This window comes from Pygocentrus nattereri, chromosome 22 (assembly GCF_015220715.1).
Source record: "Pygocentrus nattereri isolate fPygNat1 chromosome 22, fPygNat1.pri, whole genome shotgun sequence".
In the NCBI taxonomy this organism is placed as follows: Eukaryota; Metazoa; Chordata; class Actinopteri; order Characiformes; family Serrasalmidae; genus Pygocentrus; species Pygocentrus nattereri.
The window spans coordinates 11,572,732-11,589,155 of NC_051232.1; the positions used below are offsets into that span (position 1 = coordinate 11,572,732).

At 42.2% G+C, this 16,424-nt stretch overlaps 1 protein-coding gene across 5 annotated transcripts in view; it reads left to right on the forward strand.

Moving 5' to 3' along the window:
- The first annotated feature begins 1,043 nt into the window (after positions 1–1,043).
- The window catches only part of apbb2b (amyloid beta (A4) precursor protein-binding, family B, member 2b), a 68,255-nt gene continuing 52,874 nt past the window's right edge, over positions 1,044–16,424 (forward strand). For all 5 annotated transcript variants that reach the window (XM_017725520.2, XM_017725521.2, XM_017725522.2 and 2 more), the window contains exon 1: positions 1,044–1,129. The gene's annotated coding sequence lies outside the window, so the exon portion shown is untranslated. The remainder of the gene's footprint in view (positions 1,130–16,424) is intronic.

Consider the following 16,424-nt stretch of genomic DNA (forward strand, 5'->3'; position numbering starts at 1 on the left):
AGTACAGGCAGGGTGTTCTAAGGCGAAATAGTCACCAAAGAAAACTTATTTTTTTACACTTTTGACACTATTTTATCAAATATTACACCTTTATATGTATCTCATACAGCGTGTGTAGGCTCACTGGTGGTTTTGGATAGTAAAATAAATGGCTGTATTTGTGTTGGAGACCCTGTGACGCCGGGTTCCCATCACCGCCAGTGTCTCTGTAAGTCCCTTCACTATGGAACATTTCACATCAGACTGCTCTGAATGATGTTTTGGAAGCCTGTTTAATTCTGCCACTCGAGAAACGTAGTTTTCCACAGTTATGATATAGCATCTCATAATTTTGACTGATTATGTCATGTTAAGGAGATCATATCTCACACGTATGACTTAGTATTCCATAATTATGAAGCTCACAATTCTGATTTAACGTCTCATAATTATGACTTGACATCTCAATTATGACTTACTTTCTCGTATGACTTAGTATCTTAAATATGACTTGCTATCTCATAATAATGACTTGATGTCTCATAATAACGACATTCAATCTCATAATTACGACTTAGCATCTCAGCGAGATTCAGTCTCCTAATTATGACTTGTCTCGTTATTATGAGAACATGTTCTCATTATTATGAGACAGTAAGTACTTATTATGAGATATTAAGTCAAAGTTATGAAATAGGACGTCATTATGATGCGATATCAAGTCATACGTATGAGAAAGTCACAATGATACCATTTTTAAACATTTTCTAATTATCATAACTTACTGAACGACTATATGTTGTTCTCCAGTGGCAGAAACGGGCATCCCAGCGGCTGGACTGCGAGTTTTGGGAAGAGGGCGGAATTCCTCTTTCAGTTTATTTCATTCCCTCAGCTTCGTCACGCGCTCTCTCCGCTGAGGGAAACAGAGGGGAGCGCGCGCTTCCTGCGGCTCGCGAGCGACATCTGGAATGGGAGGAGAAGACGAGAGAGAGAGAGAGAGAGAGAGAGTGGGAGAGAGGGGGAGAGAGGGGAGTAGAGGGAGTGGGAGAGAGAGAGAGGGAGTGGGAGAGAGAGAGAGAGAGAAGTAGACGGAGTAGGAGAGAGGGAGGACGAAGAGAAAAAGGGAGCAGCGGCGCCGACACCTGAGGTAAGCACAGTGGTATGTTGCGAATTTCTCTCGAACGTGAGAACGTCGGCGTGTTTTGTAAAACGCCGTCTCGTTCTAAAGCCGTTAACTTTTGTAACGGTTAAGTGTGGAGGCCGTTCGGCCGAGGCGAGACCCCCGCACAGAGAGAGAGAGGGGGATATGGGGAGCTGTTGAGTTAGTTAGGTTAGCTCCTGACGAACCTCGGCGACTCCGTGTCCGTTCCTGGCTCTCTGTGCTAGTTTATTTCACCTTCGCCCCGTTATCAACTAAAAATGACACAAACATGATCTCCACACTGACTGGCCGGTCCGCTTGGTTTCACGCTCTCTGACAGGAACGTTTAAACCATTTAAATGACCCCAAACCAGCTGGAGTTGCTCGGTCACTTGCTGGTCCGGACGGGTTTGGCTCCTTCGTCTTCAAAAACGGCCTTTGAATGTCTCCTATGTGACTGCTAGTAGTCATATTTCTGTCACATATCACCACATTTCTGTCATATTTCGCGTTTCGTGCTGTTTCTGAGGTAATTTATCTCAGACCGCCGAGGTTGGCTACCTATTCCCGTTCCACCTTAAATGGGGCAGCAGTTACGTTCTGACCGGGGTGGTTTAACTGTTCCGAGGCGCCAGAATGGAACTGCTGCACCATTTAAGGTGGAACGGGATAATTCGAATTAAAAGCTGACTTCAACCAGGTCGTCCTTCGTCTCATTGTGGGCGAAGCCTCCAACGTTAGCCCCCCGCCTGAGGCTAAGCTAACGCTGAAGTCAAAGCCAATGGGAATCAATATCTCTTGGCTTCTCCTCTCAAATGCGACGAGGCGATTTTGCGGAGGCTTTTTATGCTGAAAATTTGTCACATTTGTGCAGAAATATCAGCGCCTCCGGCGCACACGGTCTGTTGTTTGTGTCGTTAGCCTGCCCGAGAGCCGCATTGGCGAGGGAGAGTTTTATTACGCCCCGTGCTGCGGCACCACCATGGCCGCAGTCGCAGACCTATTTTTACTGTATAAATCCCGCTCTGTCTCCTGCTGCCAGGACCTCAGTCACATTTCTGATAACAAAGCACTAAACGCACTGGCTTTTTAGGCGCCTAATGCCACAGTGAGGCTCGCAGTCCAGCGCGTTAGCTCCAGACCAGACGGTCAGGCTTGTGTGGGCCAGCGGCGCAGCTGCACACATTCTGCAAGACCTTCCTTCTCTTCGTCTTTTCAGCGGCCAGATTGCTTCCAGACCGATCACACTGACCGCTGGCATGTGAGGGTAATCGGTGTGTGTGAGCTGGTGTACATGTTCAGGCTCATTTAACCGTGTGCTCGCAGTGGGCTGTGTGAGATAAGGGGTGTGTGAGCTTCACTCCGGGGCCTCAATGTAATTCACTGCTCATGAACCCCATCAGACCTGCGCACTGCTAGAAGTCATGTAGACCTTATCATCATCATCTTCATCATCACTTTGACTCTCTGAAACTGGCAGCGTGTGTTCAGTTATGTTTGTACGTAACTCTCCTGTCGGGAGAAAACCTTGTGTCTCCAAAATTACAACTTTACAGAAGAAGCATAAACATACTTCACTTTTAATGCAAGTCAATGGAACCAGAGTTTTTCCCAGGTCGTTTTGTGCTGTTTGTTTTGGTCCATTCATCATGAAATTCACACACAATGTAAAGGGCACCAGGCGTTTTCAGATGATTTGAAAAACTCAAAAACGACAAAAAATGGAGATACGAGGTTTTGTTTCCCGACAGCAGCGGTATGCTGATCGCATAATCTGCTAACTTAATTCTGGATCTTGGTACTGGACTTGATGGTTGAAAGGGGAACTCTACACTATTGAATGTTTAATATGTAGACAAACTCATTCGAAGCGGTTTGGTGTGAAATGCTCTGCTCTGGAGAAACTTGCCGAGTCAGAATTGGTCCCAGTGGTGGTGGTGGGAACCAGACGTTCACCTCTAAATGCTTCCTTGTAGCCTGGTGTCTGATGCAGTTTTTCTTTCTTTCTTTTTTTTGTTGCTTAAAACACATTTTAATCTATTTGTTTGAATCCAAGCTGTATGGCTGTGTACATGCAGGGTGTTGTAAGTCCCCCAAATAACACATTTTTCAAATTTAGGACTGTTTTACCATCATCGTTACATATAAGAGCTCAGAAGACATGTAGATTCACTGGTGGTTTTGCAGGGAAATAAATTGTCTATATGTGTGTTGTGGAGATTATGACCCCTTCCTCCTGTTACCACTACTGTAAAGAAATCTGAATCTGTAAGCTTCTCTACAAAACGAATTTCACTGTGTTTACAGCTCAAGGACTGAATCATTCAGAAATGTAGGAGAGAATTTATTCAGAAGCCTCTTTTAAGGTGCCAAGATTGCCAAGGTAAAACATCAAATGGGAAATGAGTAGGTTCATCCATCTGATATCCAATTTGATATTCAGTATTTGATGTGTTAAGTTTCATGACTCTGCAAAGCTCTCACCATGTGCTGCACAGATTGGTTTATCTCAGATGAAATACACGTTTTGCAATGAGAGTCTGATGCTAACCTTTAACTACAACAGTTACTGTTTCATTTTTTTCATGCTGTATTGAAATTGTTATACCTTAGAAGTGAGACCATAACCACACACCCAGGTGCAAAGATTTCCAACACGCATGGCCTTTAAGGGGTGTGTGTCATAGCAGTGTCCTCATGAAACACATCACTAAACTCACCATCGCAGACGAGTAACGTGGCTGCATAAACGTCTGCATTCATCACACGCAGACATAACACATGAAGATAAAGCGAAAATGAAAGAAACAAAGCAATAACTGAAACAGATAGGACTGTTGGGTTTAGATGTGGGCTGTGGGACAGTAGCTGTGCTCATGGAAACAGGCCTGGGTTGATAATTAAGTTTATCCACCACTGGCCAGTGTTAAAAATTCCTACGAACCGCATGAAGATGCATAAACACAAGCGGCCCCAAAGGTAGACCTGCAGTACCTGTTAATGTAGGACAGAAGTTGACCTATGATCTCACTGTGGGGCATCGGACAGCAGATCTGATTGCTGGTGGGCAAGAGAGTGATACGTGGGCTTTATTTATAGTCTACGTGCACCACATTTGTATAATGATATGCAGTAAATCAGAGGGAGATTTGCATTCTTAAAGGTTGCTGAAAGTTTGTTTGGTGTATTGTGATGTGTGCCTTGCAGCCCTGAGCTCTCTCTCTCTCTCTCTCTCTCTCTCTCTCTCTCTCTCTCTCTCTCTCTCTCTCTCTCTCTCTCTCTCTCTCTCTCTCTCTCTCTCTCTCTCAATTTACTGTTTCAGCTGGTTGCGCAACATCCTTACTGGCATGCTGGATTTATTTTTTTTTTCTTTTTGGCCCGGTATTGTGAAAAATAGCATCTGCGTCCAGGACAAGGCTTTGCTCACGCTCCATTCAGGACAGTAGATCTACTGGGACTGCTGGAACACGGGAAGTGTTGTGGAATGTTGGGCCGGGAGCTCTTGTGTCCTGAGCGGCTGTTCAGAATTCCGATGACCGAACAGTCAGGTGTTAAAGGCTGTAGCTGCTGTCGGTGTAGGTCATGGCTAAGTGGCACAGTTTATGGGTCGTGTAAACCATGCCAGACGGGGCACTTTTTTGAGGAAGGGATTTGTGCAGGCAAGACAGACCTGAATGATAGTCTCAAACTCGGAGATGAGGTCTAAGTCTCAAAGGCAAAAAATGGGATCGTGGCTTCTTTTCATAACACTCTTCTAGTGTTTGTAGACAGTTTTGAGGGAGAGAGGAGTCTCAGAGTGGTTGAACGTGTTGTAAAGTATTCATTACTGTGGACATATGCCTACAGACACGGGGCTGAATGTTGTTGTGTTGTGTACGGTGCTGTCAGGCCACTTATTTCTGCTCTTTTTATTGTATATTGTAGAGTAAAATTCTCATCGTCATTCCTCATCAGTAGTATGAGCTTTTATGGAAGTATTAGTGGTATGAAGATGCTCTGGTTATGTAAAATTGCCATAAGAGTAACTTTGTTTTGTTTGTTTATATTCAGAAAACATAAAATAAAACAATTTTGTTCTTTTCTATTCCGTTATAGACCTACCTGTTATATTGTATTTAAACTATTTCTATTCTTCAGCTAACACAAGTGTATAGAACTGCTATATATAACTAGGAGAGAATGTGTTTAGTGTGTTGAAACGAACTCTGCATCTCTGCAGTAGGAAAGGGATTTGATTCTACAGAACAAACGCACTCAGCAGTAATTTAGCCCCAGACCTTTGGAAGAATATGTGGGAACATCATGCAGATTTTAGGCTGTTCAGAGTTCTGATAACATGAAATGTGGCTGCTCTGCAGTGGTCTATTACATACATTACATACCCCTTGAAACAGTGCTACATTCTGCAGATGGGAGAGAGCTTCCTGCCGACAGTATTTCAGAAATGGCTGCAGTGGGGGTCATTCAGCACACACCAGTGCAGAGGTAGTGGCCTGTAGAGAATCTACAGATGATGTTGCTGACTGGCACTACTGGCAGTGCAGTAGTGAGTGTACGATTGTGCACTTCCACATTGTCATCTCGCTGACATTCCACTCGGCAATCTTTCAAGAGGTTAAAAATGGGGTTTTTAATTATCCTAACCATAGAGGAACATTGGCTTTGGGGTTCTTATTAATTAATTATTAGATTAAGTGACCCTTATTAGTCCCACAACGGGGAAATTTCACCTCTGCATTTAACCCATCCATGAAGTGAAACACCGGGGAGCAGTTGGAGGTTAGGTGTCTTGCTCAAGGACACCTCAGTAATGTGCTGTTGGCTCTGGGGACCAAACCGGCTACCTTCTGGTCACGAGGCTGGTTCCCTAATCTCCAGCCCATGACTGCCCCTTTTGGTTGATGGCATGCAAAGCAGTATGCCTGCCTTTTAGGAGAAGGCACTGACGCTAACAAGCTGAATTTAAGCATCTTTTCAGAAAGATGAATACGTTTGAAAACATATTTCTTTATTCAGAAATGGAAAAGGGGAATATTTTAGCCATTGTGGCTTAAGTTTTTATGCTGGAAGTTGAGGAGGCTTGATTGACTAAAGTTGTTACTACAGATAGGCTAATGGGCAAAAACCAGATGAACCAGTGCAGCAGTAGATGATTCTTTGCTGCACTTCCTTAGACTATTCAGTTACAATTGGCCTTGACAGAAAGGGCTTGACAACATTACCTTGACAATACACTCATGTTCTGACTAGTATGGAGGTAAAGTTTATTTCTTTTCCTGACTTACTGACATATAACGCCAGACATGCAAAGGGTCATCTTAAGTAACATTTATCTTTGTACAGAAAATACTTATATCACAAATGCAAGAAAAACCCTCAAACTGCAGCCCTGACAGAGAAATCAAAACATAAAATTTAGTTGTAGTAGTAAATGGCCTCCAAAGATATTGAGTGAAGGGTTAGATACCGACATAGTTGACGAAGACCAACTCTGTTTGTCATAGTTTGTCAGCGTCTAAACTGATGATATTTCTTTAGAGAATCTCTGTGAAAGGTTTTGCTGTGAGTACAGAAAGCACAAGAAGCCTTGAACAACAGCAGGTTTGGATCATGAATAGAATGCATGTTTTGAATTTGATCAGACTACCCACAGATCTCTGGCACTGTACCTTCGTTTTAGTGTTGCTGTGTGTTTTAGGTAGGGGACATGATGTCATTGCTAATAGCAGCATCCTCTAAGGTTACTGTGTGTGTGTGTGTGTGTGTGTGTGTGTGTGTGTGTGTGTGTGTGTGTGTGTGTGGTGATGGTTTGTATTCCAGAATGTGCTGTGTGCCATGTCTCCATCTCACTGTTTAAGGGTCTGGAGTTGCTGACTTGGGAAAAAGTGAGTCAGAGAGAGAGAGAAAGAGAGAGAGAGAGAGAGAGAAAGAGAGAAAGAGAAAGAAGGAGGGGGCTGTGGAAAGACTGCAGTGTTTGGATGAAGGACTAAAACACTATGGTCTGTAATCTTACAGGGACCAAACTCACCGTTGACTGCTTACATTGTTAAGGATTAGGCATAACACTGTTATTACACCACAAGCTTTCAGGGTGTAAATCAGCTGTGGTGCGTTTACTCAAGTGTGGGACCTGTTTCCACAGTCCGAATCTTATAGTGGCATTTAATATGTTTGTGGCATTTTATGCAGTATTGTGTAGCACAGCATTATATACCACAGCCTTATCAGTCTGACAGTATTCATTATTTAATATCGTTTTTCATTCATCAATGTTCTCTCACTACAGTACCTAGCATGCATTACATAAATACATCTTATAACAATTGGGAATCCCTGCAGGGCTCGCTTGGTCCTGACTGCTAGCCTAGCCATTGATCTATAGGCTAAAAACAACCAAGCTAGGTTATTAGTGTGACCCTTATCTTGGTCAAACAACATTGTAAAGAAAATAGCAATTGTGCCTTCATTTAGCACAAAGTGAATGCCAGAGACAAGAAACCAAACTGAGGTAAAATGTCTACATAGCCTGCTGCCTTGCTAACTTTATCTTTTAGCTTGTCCTCCTCATCTGATGAGTAATTCCTCTTCTTCGAGCAATCCCTTCTCTCCACAGTAATAATGATTTGAAGACAGCTTTCTGTCTATATTGAATAATGCTGTGTAGGAGGACACCTTGTCCTTAGAACAGACATCAAATGTCGTGTTGTGAAATCTTCAGTCTGTACTGGAAACATCAAAAGTGTGTGTCAAATCATGAACAAACCATGGACCTTTTGAGAGAGCAGCTACTTTACTGATGAACTGTTCAGCTGTGGGTTTGGAGTATGTAGTGGGTTGTGTTTCATCACAAATTTAAAATCAGTAGTCTAAATGGCATAGTTGAAATAGGTCAATACCACCCTGGAGTTCAGCAGCTCGGTACAGGTCTGCTTTCCTGTGAGAGTCCCAGGGGACCCACTACAGTATCATCATATTCACACTTGGGAATGGACAGTTAACCAGTTCTATATAGAAGCAACCAATCACGTGAATTGCTTTCTAGCAGAAAAACTGTGGACCTTTATACAGTCAGACAGCCACAGTTATAGAAAATCCAATACACAACACTAAAGCTGATTGAAGGCAAGTCGGTCGTGTGGCAGTCATTTTCATTCATGACTAACACAGATTAAGACCAGGTACATGGGTCTGCGAATGGGAACAGGCCAAAACGCTTAGGTTGTGAGTGGGAACAGGACAAATGGTGAAGATTTTATGTCAGAATGGGTGGGGGCAGGATGAAATCTTGCAGGAGCAGGGCTAAATACATGGCTCCATGCAGACTTCTGCAGCTTGAGATGAATCAACTAACTTCTAGTTTCTGACCATAGAGCCTCTCTTAGTTGGATATTTATGAGTGGTAGGCTGCTGTCAGTAAAGCAGTGACACTGACATGTAAAATCCCAAGTAACGTTGCTGTGTCTGATACACTAGAGCCTTTTCCTGGGCTCAGGATGGCTTGCGAGTTTGAAACGTTTGGGCAAGCTGTTTTTGAGCCTGGGAGCGGTCCAGAGAACCGATCTCTGGTCCTCCTGAAATCTGTGGACTGGGGTTCGCTTCCAGTGAACTATGGTGTGCTGCGCTGCGGTAGTGTAAGCTATCTGCTTTCGGCGCATACGTGGGGTTGCAGTGTGATGTGATGTTGTTAGCTCTGTATTCCTTTGGGGTCTTTGAGCAGATTAAGCATGATGGCCTGCTTTTAGATGCTCAACTTGACCGCACTGTTACTGAGTCATATCAGAAAAGATAAAGTGGTATCGCATCATCTCTAACCATCACCACCCACACCATGCAATCAGGTTTAAGCCTCTTTCGCTCTGCATGTTTATATTTGCTCCTCTGAGCTCTGAAGCATAGGGTAAGTGTGTTAATGTATTTTTGATGTTGAAATAATGTACATCAAACTAATTCATTTAGTGCTTTCTTTTTTCAGTTTGATGTAAGATCAGTATTAGTGGTTGAAAATCATGCAATTCAAGGCTCGCAGCTCTGCACAAAGTCTGGTAGTGATTTAGAACACAACATGATGTTATTTCAGCTGTTTGGATTTCATTGCCCCGAGGAGGCTGCTCTCGTCTTCAGAGCTTTGATCCGTGTGTGTGTGTGTGTGTGTGTGTGTGTGTGATTGTCACACTCTGCTCATCTGATCAAGTGTTGCTTCTGGCTTGACTCAGGCTTATGAAACTGCTGTTTCATTCCCTGTGTGTGTGTGTGTGTGTGTGTGTGTGTGTGTGTGTGTGTGTGTGTGCTGCCTGCTGTTTTTTCCCCAGCCTAACAATAGGATGGTTGTATTGTTGTCCTCTTTCTCTCTCTCATTTTTTTTGTTCCTTTCTTTCTCTGTCAGTTTCTCCCTTTCTCTCTCTCTCTTCTGTGTTCTCTGTGCTAATGAGCATTTTACTTGGTTTAATTAAACACATTTTAGTTTAGAAGTGCAAAAGCGACACTACATCAATTCAAACTTGCAACACTTTACATCAACTTCTGATCTGTTCCACTTACAGTGTTACTTTACAGTGTATCTCCGTCTTTCTCTCTCTCTCTCTCTCTCTCTCTCTCTCTCTCTCTCTCTCTCTCTCTCTCTCTCTCTCTCTCTCTCTCTCTCACTCTCTCTCTTTCTCTCTCTCTTTCTCTCTCTCTCTCTCTCTCTCTCTCTCTCTCTCTCTCTCTCTCTCTCTCTTTCTCTCTCTCTCTCTCTCTCTCTCTCTCTCTCTCACTCTCTCTCTCTTTCTCTCTGTGTTGCTATTAGAAGTAGACAGCCCTGCCTCTTTCATTTGTATGACATGGTGTGTGTGTGTGTGTGTGTGTGTGTGTGTGTGTGTGTGTGTGCGCATGAGCCACATGCAGCATGTGTATCGAGTCTTTGGCTCCAGCTGACTGTAAATAAGTTAGTAGGCTAACAGACATACGCTGTCTTCGAAGAAGTCCACGAAGGATGTACAATGATGAATGTTTGAAACAATGACAATGTTTGTTTGGCCTTTTTCAAAGCTCTGATTATTCAATCAATCATTAAAATAATGAGGATATATCAATATAATTGATAGTGAGAGCTCTAAACCCTTTTATGTTGGTCTACTGCAAGTCCTCGATTCTGCCTTTTCTCTCAGTACAGTTTTCACTTTTAATTTGTGTTTGACCTTCTCTCTGCATTATTTTTTTCAGGCCTTCTACACCACTGTCTGCCTGTCTGTTTTTCTCATTGTCTCTCTGAATTTTTCTCTCTCTCTCTATCTCTCTCTCTCTCTCTTTCTCTCTCTCTCTCTCTCTCTCTCTCTTTCTTTATCCTCGGTTGACCTTCTCTCCGTACTGTAAATAACTGACTGTATTTGCTTGTTTTTTTTTCATACCCCATCAGCCATGGAGGTATGATCTCATTTTCTTCAAACACAAATGCGCGCACACACACACACACACACACACACACACACACACACACACACACACACACACACACACACACACACACACACACACACACACACACAGTGACACACTAAACCTTTTTTGACAGAAGAGTCATCCTCGGCCCAGACTGTCCTCTCATCAGCACATTTTCCTCTTCTCATTCTTTCTTCTTGATCTTCTACTTGTTTTTTCTCTCTCAGTTTGCATCAGATTGCATCTCATTTTTCCACTGGTGCTGTTTTTCTCTGTGTGCGTGTGTGTGTGTGTGTATGTGTGTGTGTGTGTGTGTGTTTCAGGGCTGTCAGATATGGTTGGTGATTGCTGGATGTTTATGATAATTTCTCATGTCTCAGAAATGCAGTGTCAAGACAGCTGACAGCTTCAACTTGCAGTCATGAATGTGTGTATGTGTGCGTGCTTGTGTGTGTGTGTGTGTGTGTGTGTGTGTGTGTGTGTGTGTGTGTGTCTGTATCATTCCTGATAAATATTCATATCCGTCACGTACAGAGAGAGGATTTGACAGTCAAACATGTAGCTGAAGATCTGGCTCTTTCAGATCATGTATCTTTTCTGTGTATTATTAACCCCAGTGACTAAGTTTGTGTTTGACAGTGTATTGTTGGAGTGCTCTTTTTCTCCAGAGGCTGCCACGTACCGTCACTTTACACAATACAGAAGCGTCTGCCAGACGCTGCTTTTCAGACCTCTGGTAGAGTCGTATTCAAGCGCTCTCGCAGTTAGACTCTAGGGCTGTCACTAGTGATTATTAATGAAGTAAAATATTGCAAAATTTGATGATTATTTCAGTTGTAAAAACAATAAACTGCAATTAAGAATGGACTGAACTGTAACAAACCATGCATGGCCTTTCAGAGATTCCTGATTCAAAGATAAATAAGGAAGCCTTGCAAAATTGTGAGAAAAACGCACATAAATGGGTGTGTCCATCACTTCTTACTGTAAGGAAGAGCAATAGGAGACTTTATTAGAGTTAATATACATTGTCATCATACAAATTGTCAACAAATCATTACTGATTCGTCAGTGGGGTTACATTTTTCAAATTTAATGTAACCCTTTAAACTCTGTCTATTCTTCTCCACTAAGCAGGATATTCATAGATTCTGTTTTTTTTTCCGTTTCACACCCTGGCATTTTGAGAAAGAAAGCAACAGTGTCATTTGTACACCTCAAAACTAATAGAGAAATGTCTAAAGTGCAGCCCTGCTGCTTCATAATGTAAAGTAGCAGTAATAACTCTCGACTCCGAGTGAAACGGTGTCAGTTAGATTCCTGTCCTAGTCGGTTTTCAGGATTCCGCCCCACTTTCTGCACCAGTCTGAATACAGAAGAGTTTCAGGGCCTCCCTCGGAGGAAGGCCAGTGTCTGAGCACAGTTCACTCAGGTCTGTGTTTGTCAGAGGAAAGGCTGCAAACAATGACCTCGTCCTGTCGTCCTGTCATCCTCTATCTTTTTATAGGACTGTCTTATTTGCTACAGACACTCACACTGTTTCTCTCTCTTGCCTCTGTGGATTTTTCTCACCCCTTTTTGTCTCAGCTCTCTGCATGTTATCTGCATGTGTACAGCGAACGGGGGCTGTTTAATTAGTGTACCTTCCGTCCTCTAGTTTGAGTGTGTGTGTGTTTGCATAAACTTGGCCTATTTGTGTCATGAAAGGCAGAGACTACAGCTCATGTTTACAGCTACAGCATCCGCTCCATGTATTGTTCAGTGTTCCGGCTCCAGCCTCCAGTTCCTGGTTCTGTTTGTTGGTCTGTTGTTCTTGTAGCATGTGTTTTTTTTTTATGGATTATGCCTCTTTCAAACTAAATATTTCACCTGCATGAACGTCCAATGCAAAGATACTCAAGGGCAGCATTGGAATTTGGAGGAATATTAGTGAGGATCTTCTATTAGCCTTCAACTGTAGACTTCATTCAAATATTCATCATAAGACTTATTATTCAGCAATTACTGTAAAATATTCAGTAAAGGATATGCAAGGATATGTGAGGAATTGAAGTGCTGAAGGGTTAAATTAAAAACCCTGTGTTGCCATTACATCATAGCATGTGGAAAAGCAGCACATTTGAAACTCAGTGCTGTAATTGTCTCAGTGTCAGTTGTGGCGGTACCTCACTGATGCAGAGGGTCGCTTTAATCTGCTTAAGGCTAGTAAGGCCACCCTACAAGTTGAAGGGTAGCAGCTTTGACCCTCATAAAAACAAAACTCTGGCTCATTGTAAACCAGAAGAGGAAAGGCTGCCATACACAGGATGTATGTATGTGTATGGCAGCGTTTGTCCGCATTAGATGCCGCCAGTTGACACCCAGCTCTGAAGCCCCCAGAGCGCTAGTCATCAGCTATTACTTTATTATATTAAAGGTTCTGCATACCACATTTTAAACATTAATATAGCAGCAGACAACTATTTTTTGTTTTCACAGCCACTCTGGTCTCTTGTACGTGGTAGTGCTGCCCTTTAAAAACATTGGCCCTTCCCACTTTTAATTTTGACAGTGACTGCCTACACAGCATTGGGTATGCAAGATATCGGAGTGCAGTGGGAAACGTTCAGGTGAAAGCGACAGGTATTGCTCCACCAGATATTCCTTGAAGCTTGAGGCTGTAGTCAGCTTCCTATTCAGATTTTTCCACTTTAAATTGTGCTGTAATTCCATTCTGTGCCTGAGGTGCCTGAATGTAACTGCTGCACCATTTAAAATTTGAATATGAAGCTGACTTCAGCTTCAAGGCAAGGCAAGGCAAGTTTATTTATATAGCACCTTTCATACACAACGGTCATTCAAAGTGCTTTACAAATGAAAAAATACAGAAAAATGTAATTAATGTAAATAAAATAAAATTTATGTAAATTAATTAAAACAATAGATTTAAAAGAAGTTAATCAAATTTAAAAGAAGGAGATAAAAAATTAGAATAAAAATAAGAAACATGATTAAAACAATAGATATAAAAGAAGTTAAATGAATGAGGATAAGAGTGCCGTTACAGGATAAAAGTGGATTAAACTGAGCTAAAGGCCTGCTCAAACATGAAGGTTTTCATTCTGGATTTAAAAGTGTCTAGTGTTGGGGCTCTTCTAATGCTCTCTGTCAACTGGTTCCATTTCAGAGCAGTGTAGTAGCTAAATGCCGCCTCTCCGTGTTTAGTTTTTACCTTAGGCTGCACTAACTGACCAGTTCCTGATGATCTGAGAGTTCTGCCCGGCTCATATTGCTGGAGCATATCTAATAAATATACTGGTCCTGCACCATTAAGACATTTATAGACCAGTAATAGTACCTTAAAGTCTATCCTGTAACATACTGGTATCCAGTGTAGGGATTTAAGGATAGGAGTGATGTGCTCCCTTCTTTTACTCCTAGTGAGAACTCTGGCAGCTGCGTTTTGAATCAGCTGAAGCTGTTTGATTGTCTTTTTTGGGAGTCCAGTTAGGAGCCCATTACAGTAATCAATCCTACTAGAAACAAAGGCATGGATGAGTTTCTCCAGGTCTGCTTTAGCTAGAAAATCTCTGATTTTATTGATGTTTTTGAGGTGATAGAAAGCTGATTTGGTGACAGCTTTGACATGACTGTTAAAAGTGAGATCAGAGTCCATTTGTACACCAAGGTTACGTACTAGTTCTTTAGATTTTAGGCGTCTCGAATCTAGATAGGCAGCTAGTCTGTGTCTTTCATTGCTATTCCCAAATAAAATAATCTGTTTTATCTTTATTCAACTGCAGAAAGTTGTGTTTCATCCATTTGTTTATGTGCTCAAGGCATTTGCACAGTGAGTCTAGGGGACCGTAGTCATTTGGGCAGGGAGCCATGTAGATCTGAGTGTCATCTACATAGCTGTGGTAAGATATCCCATAAGTATGCATGATTTCACCTAGAGGAATCATATATAAATTAAATAAGAGTGGCCCAAGAATTGAACCCTGGGGTAGCTTCATTGAGAGAGTTGAGAGACATGAAGAGGGATGAGGAGGTTGCACTGTTTCTGCTTGACAGCTGGGCAACATTATCTTATTTTGGTTGTTTCACCAAACCAGCAGGTCGTTACTGTTTTGTCCATATGCTAATGTTTGTGATTGCAACTGTTTAAATGCAATTGTAGCAACAATTTGCTAACCTACAACCTCGCTAATGTTAGTTTTATTACTTGCTGTGTGGTTGTTCAGTCTAATGTTATATCATGGTATTTGTCCAGTGTATGCAGAGGGTTTAATGGCCAAGAAGATAAAAAAAACAAGTTTACTAGCCCAGTGTCTTTCACTTCTGACGTCCAGGTCTGCACAGGATTCACAAGGAACTCTCTCAATAAATAAGTACTCAAGTAAATAAGTAACACCCAGAGTAGCCTGTACTGTTTCATCTTGTATCTTTTAGCTAGAAAACAGTAAGTTTGTGAATAGTTTGTTAGTTGATACCAAACATAAAATACCAAGCCTATAAAATTTGACAGTGTTAGATGAAAAGTTGAGTTTGAGCTTCAGCTCACATGTAGAACATTTAGCGGTTCTCTCCCTCTGATGCGCTCTGTGTGCTGTAATTGTGCTATGTGATGCTGCTCGGCACTTCTCGCCTGGTATGTGGCAGCCTTAAAGGCCAAAACAGATTTCCTTCATTGTTCCAGTGTGCAAGCTCATTCAGAGCGTGGTCCTGGTCTGTGACGGCTCATCTGTGACTCATATTCCTATTCATGGGGTTTCTTGGTGGAAAAGGTAGTTTGTGACACAAACTAAATAAAAGTCTACGTGTTTTTGTTGGATTGCATTTTTAACATATTTATTGATTAATGGCGAAGAGCAGATTAAATAGCCAAAACAGCCACATTTTTGTGTCGGCCTTAAGGCAGCTGCAGTCGCGGCAGATTGTGGAATCTTTTCGTTATCAGAAATCTGGACGCGGCCTGTGAATATAACATCAGCAAGGATTTTATCATCACTACCTTGGCTCCTGAACAAACAGCAGTAAATTAGTTTTGACAGTGTTGGAACATTAGCTGCGACTTTGCAGAAGAGCCTTGGAAGCAAAGTAAAGAAGCGTGTTTCCTGTGTGTGTGTGTGTGTGTGTGTGTGTGTGTGTGTGTGTGTGTGTGCGTGTGCGTTTATGTGAGAGAGAGGGAGAGACAGACTGCCCCGGATGTTCTTCAGTAGTTGCCGTGTTTTAATTAGATCCTTAGTCTTTAACTAACCTCTTTACTGACGCCTGGTCTCTCTCTCTCTCTCTCTCTCTCTCTCTCTCTCTCTCTCTCTCTCTCTCTCTCTCTCTCTCTTTCTCTCTCTCTCTCTCTCTCTCTCTCTCTCTCTCTCTCTCTCTCTCTCTCTCTCTCTCTCTTCCTCTCCTTCTCTCTCTCTCTCTCTCTCCCTCTGTCTCTCTCTGTATTTCTCTGGCCAGAATAGGAAATGGCTTTTGGTCTCATTACCGCTGTAGCCTCTGGCTTGGTGTGTGTGTGTGTGTGTGTGTGTGTGTGTGTGTCTGTCTATCAGTAAGAGAGTTTTTTTTTTTTTTCTTTTGATCTTTTTTTTTCCTTTCAAAATGTCAGCAACAAAGACATCAGTTCATATATAGGCCAAGTTTTGTGTCTGAATTTGAGTTACTGTGATCTTTGAAATGGCAGCTATTGCAGGATGACAGTCAGCAGCCTTTTTAACGTATTGGGATTCAAAGGCCTGATCACATTTCTTGTTTTTACCCCTAGCCCTTATTTATGAGTGTCAATTTGGCCCTTGGAACTGAGTTACAAGGGGTAGTGGTTGAAATCTTCCCTACGAAATGAGAAAGAAAGAACAGTATTACTTTATTAACAGCTACTAGTGCTGCTCTGTAGGCAACCCTG